Below are 14,542 nucleotides of genomic sequence, written 5' to 3'. Positions count from 1 at the left end.
AAAAAGAGTAAAGGGAAAGTCCTGGGCAACTACAAGCCAGTCAGTCTCACCTCTGTGCCTGGCAAGATCATGGAGCAGGTCCTCCTGGAAGCTATGCCAAGGCACATGGAAAATAAGGAGGTGATCGGTGACAGCCAGCATAGCTTCACTAAGGGCAAATCATGCCTGACAAATTTGGTGGCTTTCCACGATGGCGTTACAGAATTGGTGGATAAGGGAAAAGTAGCTGACATCCTCTACCTGGGAGTCCCAGACTTTGAGGATAACAGAGAAAGTCTAGAGGAAGCAAGACTTTCCCTTGGTTGAAGAAGAACAAGCTAGAGATCAGTTAAGTAAACTGGATACCCACAAGTCCATGGGTCCTGATGGGATGCACCTGCGAGTGTTGAGGGAGCTGGTGGAAGTCATTGCTGGGCCACTCTGCATCATCTTTGAAAGGTCCTGGAGAACAGGTGAGCTGCTTGAGGACTGGCAGAAAGCCAATGTTACTCCAGTCTTCAAAAAGGGCAAGAAGGATGACCCAGGAAACTACAGGCTGGTCAACCTCACCTCCATCCCTGGAAAGATGATGGAACAGCTCATTCTGAGTATCACATCCAAGCATCTGAAAGAAAAGAAGGTTATCAGATGTAGTCAACATGGATTCACTAAGGGGAAGTCATGTCTGACTAATGTGATAGCGTTCTACGATGGCATGACTGGCAGGGTGTATGAGAGGAGGGCAGTGGATGTTGTCTACCTTGACTTCGGCAAGGCTTTCGACACTGTCCCCCACATCATCCTCACAGGCAAGCTTAGGAAGTGTGGGTTAGATGAATGGACATTGAGGTGGATTGAACAGTAGCTGACAGATAGAACTCAGAGGGTTGTGGTTAGTGATGCAGTGTCTAGTTGGAGGTCAGTAACAAATGGTGTTCCTCAGGGGTCAGTACTGGGTCCAGTCCTGTTCAATATATTCATCAATGATCTGGATGAAGGGATAGAGTGTACCATCAGCAAGTTTGCTGATGACACAAAACTGGGAGGGGTGGCTGACATGCCAGAAGGCTGTGCAACCATTCAGCATGACCTGGACAGGCTGGAGAGTTGGGTGGAGAGGAACCTTATGAAATTCAACAAGGGCAAATACAGGGTACTGCATCTGGGGAGGAATGACCCCATGCATCGGTACAGGTTGGGGGCTGACCTGCTGGAAAGCAGCTGTGTGGAAAGGAACCTGGGCGTCCTGGTGGACAACAGGATGACCATGAGCCAGCAATGTGCCCTGGCGGTCAAGAAGGCCAATGGCATCCTGGGGTGCATCAAGAAGAGTGTGGCCAGCAGGTCGAGGGAGGTCATCCTCCCCCTCTACTCTGCCTTGGTGAGGCCCCGTCTGGAGTACTATGTCCAGTTCTGGCTCCCCAGTTCAAGAAAGACAAGGAACCCCTGGAAAGAGGCCAGTGGAGGGCTACAAAGATGATCAAGGGAATGGAGCACCTTTCTTATGAGGAAAAAACGAGAAACCTGCGTCTGTTAAGCCTGGAGAACAAAAGACTGAGACAGGATCTGCTCAATGCTTATAAATATCTTAAGGGTGGGTGTCAAGAAGATGATGACAGACTCTTTTCAGTGGTGCCCTGCAACATGACAAGGGGCAAAGGGCACAAATCGGAACACAGGAAATTCCTGACAGAGCAGTGGAACTGGCTGCCCAGAGAGGTTGTGGAGTCTCCTCTGGAGATATTCAAAACCCTCCTGAATGCATTCCTGTCCAACCTGCTCTAGGTGAATCTGCTTTGGCAGGGGTGTTGGACTAGAGGTCCCTTCCAACCCCTACCATTCTGTGTTGCTGTGATTCTGTGGTTTTTTTCTCTCTTGCTTTCTGAATGTTCTTGAGGCTAAGTGTAGGTCCACTACAGGACTACGGCTTTGACATAGTTTTAGCTCTTTCTTCTATTAAAGGATTTCTCAGTGTACAGATACCAACTACGTGTCCTTTTTTCATGTCACAATGGGAAGAAACTTTCATCTAAAAATATCCCATTGACTGGAGAATATGAAGATGCTTGGAAAAATACAGATAATACAGATAATACAATCTCTAAACTGAATTATCTCACACATAGTTTCTATTGCGCAAGACATTAATTTTTGTTTGGAAGTGGGTTTGTTTGTTTTTATTTGGTTTGGGGTTTTTCCTGGTTCAGAGAACAGCCTTTTTTTTCTTCTTTAAAAATGATCTTCTGCAATCAAAGATGTATACATAAACCTAGTAAGGTATAATCACTAGAATTTTAATTCTTTTACAAGGCATGCTACCACTTAACAAAGGATAAAAGCATTTCCAATTCTATCCAATTTTTTACAAGAGAAATATGATTTTTCTTCCTGCAGTCAGCAACCTTTTAGATAACATGGTTGAAGTCAATTAAATAATACACACAGGAACACACATCACAAGAAACTAAGCCATGACAAATCTGTAACAGAATGCACATATCAGTCTGAGTTTTCCACTTGTTAACAGAATACAGGCATTGAGACAAACTGATTCAGATGGAGTGTTTCCACCACTCTTTCACTCTGGTTTAGTGGAATTTGAGAAACTGCCTGGGTATTTTTAATGTTATTTTTTGTTGGGTTGTTTTTATTCTTTACAGTCTGTATGTGTGAACCACCAGCAATCTCATTCAATTACATGCAACAACATTTAGAGAATGAACTCTTCTCAACGTTGTCAGTAGATTGCAGTGGTCCACAAGAAAGAATTAAATCATAACAAAAATGAACCTCAATTCCTCAGTCTGGAAAGGAAACACGAAAGGTACAGAAGGCGGCAACAGCATTGCTTCCAAGTTTGTTGTAGTAAACTGACTGCCTTGTTACAAACATACAGATGTATTATGAGTAATGTACAGCTTTGAGGGGGGGAAGGAAAGAAAGAAAAAAATGTAGAAGCTTAAGTGATGTGAAAATTTTGTTTCAACTGGAAAACACCTCTAAGTATATTACCATGCACAGACAGTGCCTGTATAGACTGTACTGTACCTTACTTTCCATTTAGTGTGTCACTCACTCCAAAGCCATCATATGACTAAAGAGTTAAGAAGGTTGTTTGCCAACATAAGACTCTACTATGAGAACTGCTGTGCAAATGGGTCGAATTCAGCCTTCACTTGCATCTCTGGGAACCAAAACGTTTCACATCATGGTGACAGGAATATCCTTTATAGTACACATTGTTTCACAAACTTCACTTACGTCAGTAATTTCCCACACCAAAGTCAAAATAACATCATCACAACACCAACAAAGGTGGACTTTTATCACACACTCCAACCCCTGTCACTTCACCACATTGCAACAACAAACATTTCCCACAGTTATCTGGCCATGGATATTTGAGAGCCAATATTTCTGTAGGCTATTAAGTCCTGCTCACAAACCCCACAGCTCAATAAGCTAATATGATAATTAAAGAAGCAGGATTTCTCACTTTTACTGACTCTGTCTGTTTCACCACTTATGTGGCTATCTCTGTAGCTGTGTTGAGAGAAGTATTCATAAAGCTATCTATCCAGTCACTAGTATAATGGCGGGTTTAAGTCTCACATAGACATAAACAAACAGGACAACATTTTAGTTTGGCCTTTCCTACAGTTTCAATACTTTAAAAAGGTACTGAAATAATATTATTCTAAAATTAATATTTTTAAAATGATGATGTATTCAGGTTATGAAATCATTCTGTCCAATGTTTTAATGTTCTGACCCTGAATATTTTGCTCAATAGTTCAGTGAATTTGTCTGTAGGTGGCTTTGTTAAATGAAGACTTAAGATGAGAGAGGAATTCATGCCATTCAGGAAGGTTTCTTAATTCAGTTCAGCAAGAATGAACTTAATTGCTGTACCTTTTGCTATTTATACAAGAGTATTTAATCCTTAAAAGTACTGTATCTTTGCTGCTTTAATAAAAATGAAGCCAATGTGACTTAGAACTGATTTCCATTAAAGGCTCCTTAAATCTACACAGATAACTGGAATCCTCAGCTCATAATCTCAAATACTCCATTCAACATAACTATAGATACAGTGGGATTTTTCATTTATGAAATCTAGTCAATGAAATTTTATCTACAGTTATGCTGAAGGATATTTTTTCCCTCCTCTTTTTGAGATAAATGGGGAGGCTCACTCTGTAAATGAACTTGAAGAACAGAAATTCCAAGAAAGATCAAAATTACTGGGAATTTATCTTGTATGCAAAGCAAGTGATGATAATTGTTTAGTATCCGGTCTTTACTTTAGTAAAGTTTTACTTTAGTGTCATGCTCAATCCCTTTTTCCCCTTTGATAATACACACATTCATTCCTGCGGTCATACTGTGTTATTTATGTGCAGCACCAAGAAAGCCGTTATCTTGTGAGCGACTGGCAGACAACAGTGTAACTGTGGCAATTTAAAATGCTATAGCATTTTGGAAGGTTTATCAGTCCCAATTCTGAAATTACATTATTAATATTTTTTGTTTCAATATACCAAGAAAAATACAGTGCCATATTAATTCATTTGAAAATCTGAGTAACTACCTCTGCAATAATAGATTTTCATTCTCAAACTAATGATAGGAAATCTGTTGCAGTCTGGGATTACAAATTTCTAAAAATTACTAGGAATACGCTTCTAGATATTGGTTGTCCTCTGTAATCTTGATGGTCTAAGTGTGAAAGGAAGCTCCACCCACCACTCAGTCTTTCTTCCAGTGAAAATTCTGGCCACACTGTTCAGAATCACATGTTTTCATGACAACATACTGCTTGTGCAAGCACCTGGAGTCGTGCCCTAAAAACAAGGTGTTTGTCATTAAAAAACATCAAATACACAAACAAAGCATCCAGCAAAACCAGAAACATTTCCTTTCTTTCCTGTATACCAGCTTGGTCCTTCTATCTGCTTCTCACTGAAGGCTACCTGGGTCTGCTTCAGTTGCAAAATTGTCACCAGGACCTCTGTAGCTACTGAGTTTATAAAAAGTAGCGGTTTTTTTCACACACAGTAATTAGGGAGAGATGAACACAAACTACTGGCTGAATGTTATATGTAAAGTATGTGAAAATGCTACAAGTGCTTTTCTCAAGAAATGAATATTTCAGTCTAAGACCTGGGCTCAAGAATACACAGATAAATTGTTCACAACCAAACTAGAAATGCAAACCTGTGGTAACGCAACAAGAAGCAGGACGCAACCAGAAGGATATTACTGCTTGTTATGGGCCAGGAAGCCCATACTTTATAGCATTAAAATCTTAAAATCTTAAGAGTGACAGAGGGTTGCACATTGGCAAAAGAGTCTAAATAATGTATGCTGTGTATATACTAGCAATGTATGTACACTACTGATAATTACTAATACTTGGTCGTAGGCAACACATTAGGAATGACTTGATAATTTGGAAGCTTCAAAGGAAGACCAGGAGATTTTAAAATACGATCTGTAATAACTTTAGTGAGCTTTATTTTCTAATAAAAATATTACATCTGTTCATTGTGTTGAACAAGCAGCTTAGTACCTGACAACCCACTTTTTTTGATGTGTGAAAATAACAGAATCCAGACTTAAATCCTTTACAAACCATATTTTATGATCCACTTTGGTTATAAGCATGTGAACAAGCTTTGAAAAGGAATGTGAATTTAAAGATAAAGAAGCGTTAAGACCTTAAAACATTTATTTTATTGGACAGAATGGACTGACAAATAAGAAGTGCCAACACTAACAGAAAATAGGTGAAATACATTTGCAGAACTGGAGGAAGCATCTGCAGAAACCCAGGTAGGGAAAAAAAGTGGGGTCCAAAACTATGCTTCAACCGCATATTGGGTAAGAATATGGAAATCCAACAACCAGACTGAGAAACTCAGAAGCAATTTTGGGTCCAGTAGGATAGTGATAGTTGTTGTGGAGACTTGAATAATAATACATTGGTATTCCTATACCATAAGAGGAAAAAGAATATCCAAGAAAACAGTTTCACAGATGAACAGTGTAAAATGTGCGTAGATTGAATCTTTCAATAATGCATTATAAAGCCATTTACAGTCATTACTGGGAAGCATAATTAAACCCAGATTTTTTGTGACTTCCAAATGTTGACTGGCTGGCAGTAGCAGTCACAGGTTTATGTTCTGCAGAAAACTCTGACCTATGCATGGAAAGACAAACAAAGTTTTCTGTTTCTCATGATCTGATCTTATTCTGGATAGATTCAATTAAGGTACACTACACTTCTTTCTGTACTAAAACATCCCCAGCATTTCCTCTGAATTACCATTTTGAGCTTTTATTTCTCCAGGTTTCTATAGAAAAATCTGGGACCAATCATTTGTTTTTCTTTAAAATGAACACAAATGTGTTAGTTATGATTTCAGTTCCTTTTGTCTGCCAGTGGGTAGGCATTCATGTGTGTTTCAGAGAATCAAAAAAGATGCCTGCTGTGTTGCTCACAGTGAAAACGATGAAAAAAATCTAAGAGCTGCTACAGCAAAATAAGTTGCTATTGCACCTGGAGACTTTGATGTCAATTGTTCAATGGTTATGTTCTTGTAGGATTTTAAAAGTTAATGTCAGTGAACAGAAGGGAGCCTCCAAACAAATTGCAGTTTTAGATATCTCACAATACCTCTTTTCTTTCCTATTCCCTAGTGCAAAATGCTGCATCTATAGCACAAGAGTTATGAATTCAGGTGCTGGAATAAAGGGGGAGATCTGTGTATTTAGTCACGCTGCATGTCATAATATGTCGTGTCATAATGCTGCATGTCATAACCTGCAGCAGTTGTAGTATGTTTCTGAAAGTGGTAAACAATTTCATGTAAAAATAATAATAATAATAATAATAATAATAATAATAAAACGTAATTGATAAAAAAAAAAAAAAAAAGAAGCAGCTTAGAAAAACCCTGAGGGATTTAATAGCTCAATCTGTTCCCCTGTACCCGGTAGCATCTGGTACTGGACACTGATAGAGGCAAGGTATTATATAGAACATTTTTAACAAAATGGTATGCTCAGAAATACTAAGCCTTGGCTTAACTCTGCTCACAATGCCACTGCACTCAAAAAAAAAAAAAAAAAAGCCTGTTATGAGTTTTGTTTTAAAACATATACTGAATGTACCAGTTAAAGACTGGAACTGTCAAAATTATACTAGCAGGTAGAACCAGAAAAACCCACTGAAGAAAAGGGCTGTTTTCACATCAGATATAAAAAAAAAGATGAAAGTTGAGGTTGGAAGGCTTCTCTGCATGCTGATAACTTGCATAGAAATCAGTAAATTTCTTCTAATAAGAAAATGCTTAATGCTCTTAAAATACAGGAAGGAAAACCAAAAGACATAGAATCATAGAATCATGGGATTGTCTAGTTTGGAAGGGACCTTTAAGAACATCAAGTCCAACCATTAACCTAATCCTGCCAAACCCACTACTAAACCATGTCCCTAAGCACCATGTCTACACATCTTTTAAATACCTCCAGGGATGGCGATTCCACCCCTTCTCTGGGCAGCCTGTTCCAATGTTTAACAACCCTTTCTGTGAAAAACTTTTTTCCTAATATCCAGTCTAAACCTACCCTGGCATAACTTGAGGCCATTTCCTCTTGTCCTATCACTTGTTACTAGCGAGAAGAGGTCTACCTCCACCTCTCTACAACCTCCTTTCAGGTAGTTGTAGAAAACAATAAGGTCTCCCCTCAGCCTTCTTTTTTCCAGCATTGTTAAGAGGGAGTATATCTCAAAAGTCTGTTAATTTGCTTCCTGTGATGTTCAGAAAAGACTGGGAATTATTTAGAGTATTCACATATTTGTCAAAGACTTAGTTTTTTCTGTGCTCACAGGAAAAATATTTATGGGACTTTCTAACAGAATCCTTGTGACAGTTATGCATTAACTCTAGCTCCATACATCAAAAACAGCTTATCTTTGATTTGAATTTTTTAACAGGTAGCCTTTGGGTAGAAGAAATGCATTTTTCTCTCCTTGGACATTTCACCTTTGAAAGTATTTGGTATCAAGTGAGCTCTCAAAATGCTAGTTAGGGATGCTGTTTATCTTAGACAAAAATAAATGCATTAGACACTTAACAAAGGAGACCTATAAGTCACATTTGTCATATCTACATATACAAAAAAATAAAACATTTGAACAGGGAAAAACTCAGTACCAAGATACTGAGTCGCTGAAACACTAGTTCAGCCAATCTTTCAATGAACTGATTGTTAAATGGATGTATGCCTCAGTGTAACTGCATACAAGATAAGCTTTAAGAGTAAAAAAGAACTATAGTGCAACTTCACAATAAATACAACAATGTAAAACCGTGTCATCTGTTGTGTTTAGCTGATGCATATGCAGTTGAATACCTTTCTTTTCCTGTCATCTGCAAAACCTTTCAGAGTACAAATTAATAAGAATATGCTACACTGGGCAGGACAATAATTTTATACCTCAAATAAGCACGAAAACACATAGGTGAGTCTATGTAAGAATTCCTCAGACTAATTCCATTTTATTGAGTCCTAGTTAAATTTTAAATTTAATTGAATTTATCAATATTAAAATAGAACTTGATTAATATCTCTTCAACGTGTTCTCCTCCTATAAGTCAAAATATGTTACAGGTAAAATATACAAAAAAAACCCACCAATTTGTCCCATTCTCTAGAGTGAAATGACCTTAATTATTCAAGGTCTTGATTCCTTTTTGCATTTTTATGTAACTCATTTTTCACAGAAAATCAGTTTGCATATTCCTGGGCACTGTTGCTCATCCTCAACATACAGAGTGTGGTTAGGACAAGCTCAGATCTCAATCTTTGTAGTTACACCAGAATTATCTGAAAATACAGTTAAAGGAAAAGATTTCACAAAGAAAGAAGGATAGTTAAATCCATAATCCATATTGGCCTTTCTGTGTCCTCAATCAAAGTATTTTCTGGGTATGGATATTCCTGCTCTCTACATTAAAACTGCATTTTTTCTGAGAATTTAACTGAATCAGGAGATTCCCAGGCTAGTTCTGAATTTTACCGAATATGGAAAGTAATTCTTTATTCTCTCTGATAGAAGTTGGAACCAAACCCAAGAAATTTGTAAGTGCATAGTGATGAAAAGCACACAATATTACACTTTGCAAATTATTTATTCTTGTATTTTTCCAACAGATAAAAAAAGATGTGGTTCCAAAGTTAAAAAAAAAAAAAAGAGTTAAGAAGTGAAACAGGTTTAAAATAGGAATTCCAGATAAACTGAATTTTGAAGTCCTAGAAAAACTGTTTTTTAAAGGTCTTTGTTTTGAAGTAAAAAAAAAAAAAAAAAAAAAAAAAGAACAAAAGCACATGAAATAAAACATCACCCTGAAATGGAATGAGAAACAGAAGATGTATTGGGTTTTTTCCTTCTTGTTGTAGACCTGTTACATATTTTCAGGACAGGGTCATGTCTAGTCCACCAGAAGAGACTTCAGCACTGACTAAAGGACTGGCAGTCTCACAGCAAAAGCCTGTCAAGGCCTCTCCAGCACTTGTTTTTTGATGAAATTCCATTTCCTGAAGGAAAATAAATGAGGGAAGTTTTTTCCTTGCTCTAACTATAGTTGAAATCTAACTGGATAATCAGGCAGGAACCAGGAACGTGGGGTTTGCTCTGAACCAGGAGCAAGTGATGAGGCTGTGCCGTGATCAGAAGGACTGGCAGGAAGAGCTGGTTTGAAAGGCAAGCTCAGGCTTGCAACATTGATGAAGCATGGATGTATAACGTCATGGAAGGGACTCTGCCTGAGGAAAGCAGGTTGGAGAACTTTCTCTCTTGTTACACTCTTTTAGGATCACAGAACCTAAGTTGGTCCCTCTGACACAAAGGCAATGCTTGCCAGAACAATGCTTCTCTGCAAAAAAAGGACAGTTCCTTCCACACAGTGACCTAAGCTTGTGAAAAGTACTCTTAAATAAACTAGATACAACTACCTTCCCCTTCAAGTACACAGTACATTTCTAAAGGCTTTTCAGCCCGTGATATAACGTAACAGCAATATGAGTGTTAAACACTCATGAACAAAGAAACTCCAGACAAATATCAACAAAGACTCACAGCAAAACAAAGAACTTTGCTCACCTGCTTCTCCCTTACTACAAAGTAGGAAAACATACAATGTGTGACAGATGTCAATCACATTTCTGGGATGTACTTACATACTCCAGTGATAGGTATCTTGAAAGAATATATATTAAACTACAGCATCCAGCTAGCTGACTACAGTAAACAGTACAGCACAGAAAATAAGAGCCATCAGCTGTCTTCTCCCCACCTTCTTCATTTAACCTAGGATAGTCTGTTGTAAGGGAAATGTAGTTATGAATAAATAAGCTTTTCCTGTCTTTCACAGGACTTCAGTGCTGTACATGGGATGCAAGCAGCACCATTATAGCAGGCATGAATGACAGGAATGAAGTGAAGGATGAGAAGGGAGGGAGGGAAAGCCCTTGTTGCTGGCAGTCCTGTGACAGTATCGTGGTTATAGTGCACAAGCTGGAATCTCAACATGGTTGTTCTGGGGAACGTATACCACCTCCGTATCTAACTGTAGGGTAAGGTAGTCCATATTGGATCTGCATTTGCTATCAGAAAAGCAATACTTAAAAATGCAGAAAGGTTGTTTTACTCAGATGATGAAAAAGGATACGTGAATTCATAACCATCGGACTACTTCCCTATTCACACACCTATTGAAAATCAATTTTGTTTGAGATGAAAAATACATGAACAAGGGACAAAACATATGTATTACAGCAAGACGGGTTTTAAAAGACTATACTCTGAGGATCTATATAGTTCTTTCATCTGTGAACCTAACATATTAAAGTGTCTAAAAACATATGATACAATACAACAGTGTTGCTGACTGAGCTTTTCATTAGATACTGAATCTAAGAACTTTGCTCACAGAAATACAAAGTACTTTTTCAAGACCTCTGTGCATAGATTTTTCTGTGCAAGGAAGTGATACTGCCTAAAGTTTTCCACAAAGTCTTTGCCTGAGATTTCCGACACTACTTAGAAAAGTTGAAAGCCCTGTGTGCATTAAGAAGTAGGCTTTCTAAAACATCCTAAGGCATAGTATCTTAGCCTTTCACATTCAGCAACTAGTAAACAATAGTTGTCCTTGTCCATAAAAGGCAGATTTCATCACACTGTTTCCACAATTCAATAAGCTATATAAACCCAAAATACAGGTAGTGTATGGGGAGATTTACACTCTAGTTGAAACTCTTCTACATAAAGATGATGGGTTACCTTAGTATCATCAGCACAGAAATTTCAGTATACCAGCCTTTGGTATCAATTGTGAGTCTGAAGAGGCCTGAGTACCAAAACCTGCAAGCACCATCTTGTTATACGGGGGTATTTCCTTACTGGTGAATAAAAATTTTCTTCAAAATGATAACTTATTTACAAGAAACATAAATAATGTTCTGTGTGAAAAAAAAAAAAAAACAAAAAAAACAAAAAAAACCCCCACAATTAATTTTCACTTAGTAATTATTTTTATTTTCATAGAAATTTTTTTTTTTTTTTAATTTTTTAGCAGGAATTGAAACACACTATTGTATTATTAAATTGAACAAAAGAAGATATATTTTTTTTTAAAATTCATACTTATAAAGTTTAGATTTTTACTGTGAAGTGGAACCAAATAAGTACTTTTTATGGTATGTACACATGTCCTGCAAGTTTAATATAAGCCACAATACATATTTTAGAAGCTGAGAACTTTTTACCTGGTTATCTTCAGTGTCTGACTATACAGTTAGAAGTCATTAAGAATGAATAATTTATGGGATTGCATTGAAACATAAAACTTCAAATGTAGAGAAATATAATATAGTTTTGGAAGATCGGCAACTTTATTCAGATTTGTTGGCCTGTAGCCGCTGTGGTGTTATAATTGTGTAAATTGGAGAACAGATTACATAAATGGGTAAGTATATACTCTGAATAATTTTTCCTGATAAAAAGTACAAGTCTTTTGTCTTTGTACAAGTATAACCGTCTGATTTATTAATTCCCAGTTCTATTATGCCAAATCTTCATTCTCCCATGCTATTTTGGTCTAATCACATTAACCATTAGCTAATTAAAATGTTCAGATGTTTGGAAATGTTTATAGAGAATGATACTATCTGCATTTCAACTACATAATTGATACACAGTTATTAAAAATGACATACATTACCCTTAGAGCTTAACAATGATGAATATTTTTCACTCTTTTTTTTTTTTTTAATTGCTTCTAAGCATGTGAAAAGTGTATTAATTCTGCTTAAGCATCAACTAATTGGAAAACAATAACTGCCCATTCCGACATGCAGTGGGTAGGAATACAGGATTGGTTTCTCTTTCCATGTAAAGTCAGATCCAGTAGCTCATTGCAGGGAATGAACCCTTTCTCCTACAACACCGTGTTACAATCCGATACCTCATCTTTTCCTTTTTTCTTTTTTTTTTTTTTTTTTTTTTTAATGATGCATCACACCAGTATTATCAGTGGGATATTGTCATCTCCCAACATTTGCACATAAATGGGGCTATATCAATCTAGAATCTCTGGGAGCTCTGGGCTTATTTTTGGTGTGCAGATAGTTTTCAGACAGGTACTGCCTATTCATTCAACACGGCCTCAAAGCACGGTGATTTATCCCTTGATACGGAGCTATGACATGAGAACACAGAGGGTGAATTATCCTGTGTGATTTAGCTCAGTGCACAAGTACTGTCAAATAGTAAAATGAAGTGTGTATATTGTATAATGGGGGAATTGAAATAGAATTTATAAACTGTCAGCTTATTGTAAAATCCTGTGCAATTTCTACTAAACTCTTCAAAAAAAAACCCTATTGCAAGTTGTTTCAGCAGCAGCTGCAGCTGTTTAAGACATGCTGGGAAGAAGCGATAATGGCAGTGCTTAGCACTTCATTACATATCATTAATTCATGTCACCATTATGCTCCTCTATTTACACTGTGCTGGCACATAACTTATCTGCTTACTTTCCTATAAAATCTGTCCAAGGATTATTTCCATTAACTTTCATTGCCAGATTTTTCTCAAATAAGATTGGAACTGCTATTAGCCTCCTGTATGGGCATTTGAAGTCTTTCTTTTCTCCTTCTGGGAGTCCTGCAGCTATCGTTAGGAAGCTAATCAATGGTGAGTTAGCTTAAGGCATCCTCATTCAGGGGAACCTGCATGCCCTTCACAGCCGCAGCCGGATTCCTTTCAAGATTTCTGATCTCCTATCAGGAATATAAGGTGCATAAGGTGGCAGGAAATGGTATCTCATACGTCAGGCTGTTGTTGAGTTCATTCCATCATACTGCTATTAGGCATAAAAAGAGCCACATCCTCTTCACCTGGGAGGAGAAGTAGAACTGCTTCATCTCTCCCGAGGCCAGTGCTAATGCTGCTTCTTCACTAAATTGCTCAAGAATGATGCAAACTGCAAGAGACTGAAAAGGTCACCTTGCAATGCCTCCTGTTTATGTTAGCCCAGTGAGCAGTAAACCTGAGGCTAAGTACAGAGAAAATTCATGTCCCTAACAAACTGACAAGTAACCCTGTCAAAGGATCCACCAGGCAATTTCTTCATTTAAACATAATATTATAACTGTTGTCATTATTACTTGTGATGAATGAAAGTACATTTTTTTTCCCACTTGCTTCATTTATGGATACTCCAAAACAGCTGTGCTCTTTAATTTTAACCTGGTAAATCTCCAGCTATTTCACTGGCTATGTATGTTCTAAAAATTGCTTCTACGAGCATTCTGAAGCAAGCAAAGGAGGCCAACATTATAGTCTTGAAATTAATTTTTATCTTGTGGCTTGAGATGCTTGCCTCAAGCATAGGTACATCTCCAACAGATTTTGTTTGAACATGTAAATGTTCTGTCCAGCTTTAAATGAGACCCCAGTGACTCATACTGGAATAGGACTATGAGGAATCCACAGCAGCAGGCTAGTGCAAAAACCATCAAAATAAATTCCATGTCAAGGATTATACTGAGACACCATGGCAGGTACAGGGGCGAAATAAGGTGTGGTTGTTTTGTTTTGTTTTACATTCATATATGTATATATTATTAATTTATTAAGAATGTTTGTTTTCAAAATATTTGCACATCTAGAGACAGCTTCTCCTACATCAAATATTAAAAAAAAAAAAAAAAAAAAAGATTGGTGTTGGAAAGTTGTTTTTTTTCCTCAAGAATTATAAAATAAAACATTCATTTTCATGGAAGAAAACTCAGGGAAATACATGACACTTGGAAATTCCACTTGTTTATGTCATGAAGTCTGGGAATGAAGGGAAGAAAATAAAGAAAAAATAAAAAATGAGGAAGAGAAAATAAAATCCTGACTAAAACTCTGAAACCCTGAGCTGAAAAATACCAGAGGCTTATATGCAGAATTATGCTGGCACATGAACGTACCTCAGGGATCAAG

Source organism: Charadrius vociferus, unplaced genomic scaffold, assembly GCF_000708025.1.
Source record: "Charadrius vociferus isolate BGI_N301 unplaced genomic scaffold, ASM70802v2 scaffold9, whole genome shotgun sequence".
Classification (NCBI taxonomy): Eukaryota; Metazoa; Chordata; class Aves; order Charadriiformes; family Charadriidae; genus Charadrius; species Charadrius vociferus.
The sequence above is the reverse complement of the archived record's forward strand: the minus strand, read 5'-3'. Positions refer to the sequence as shown.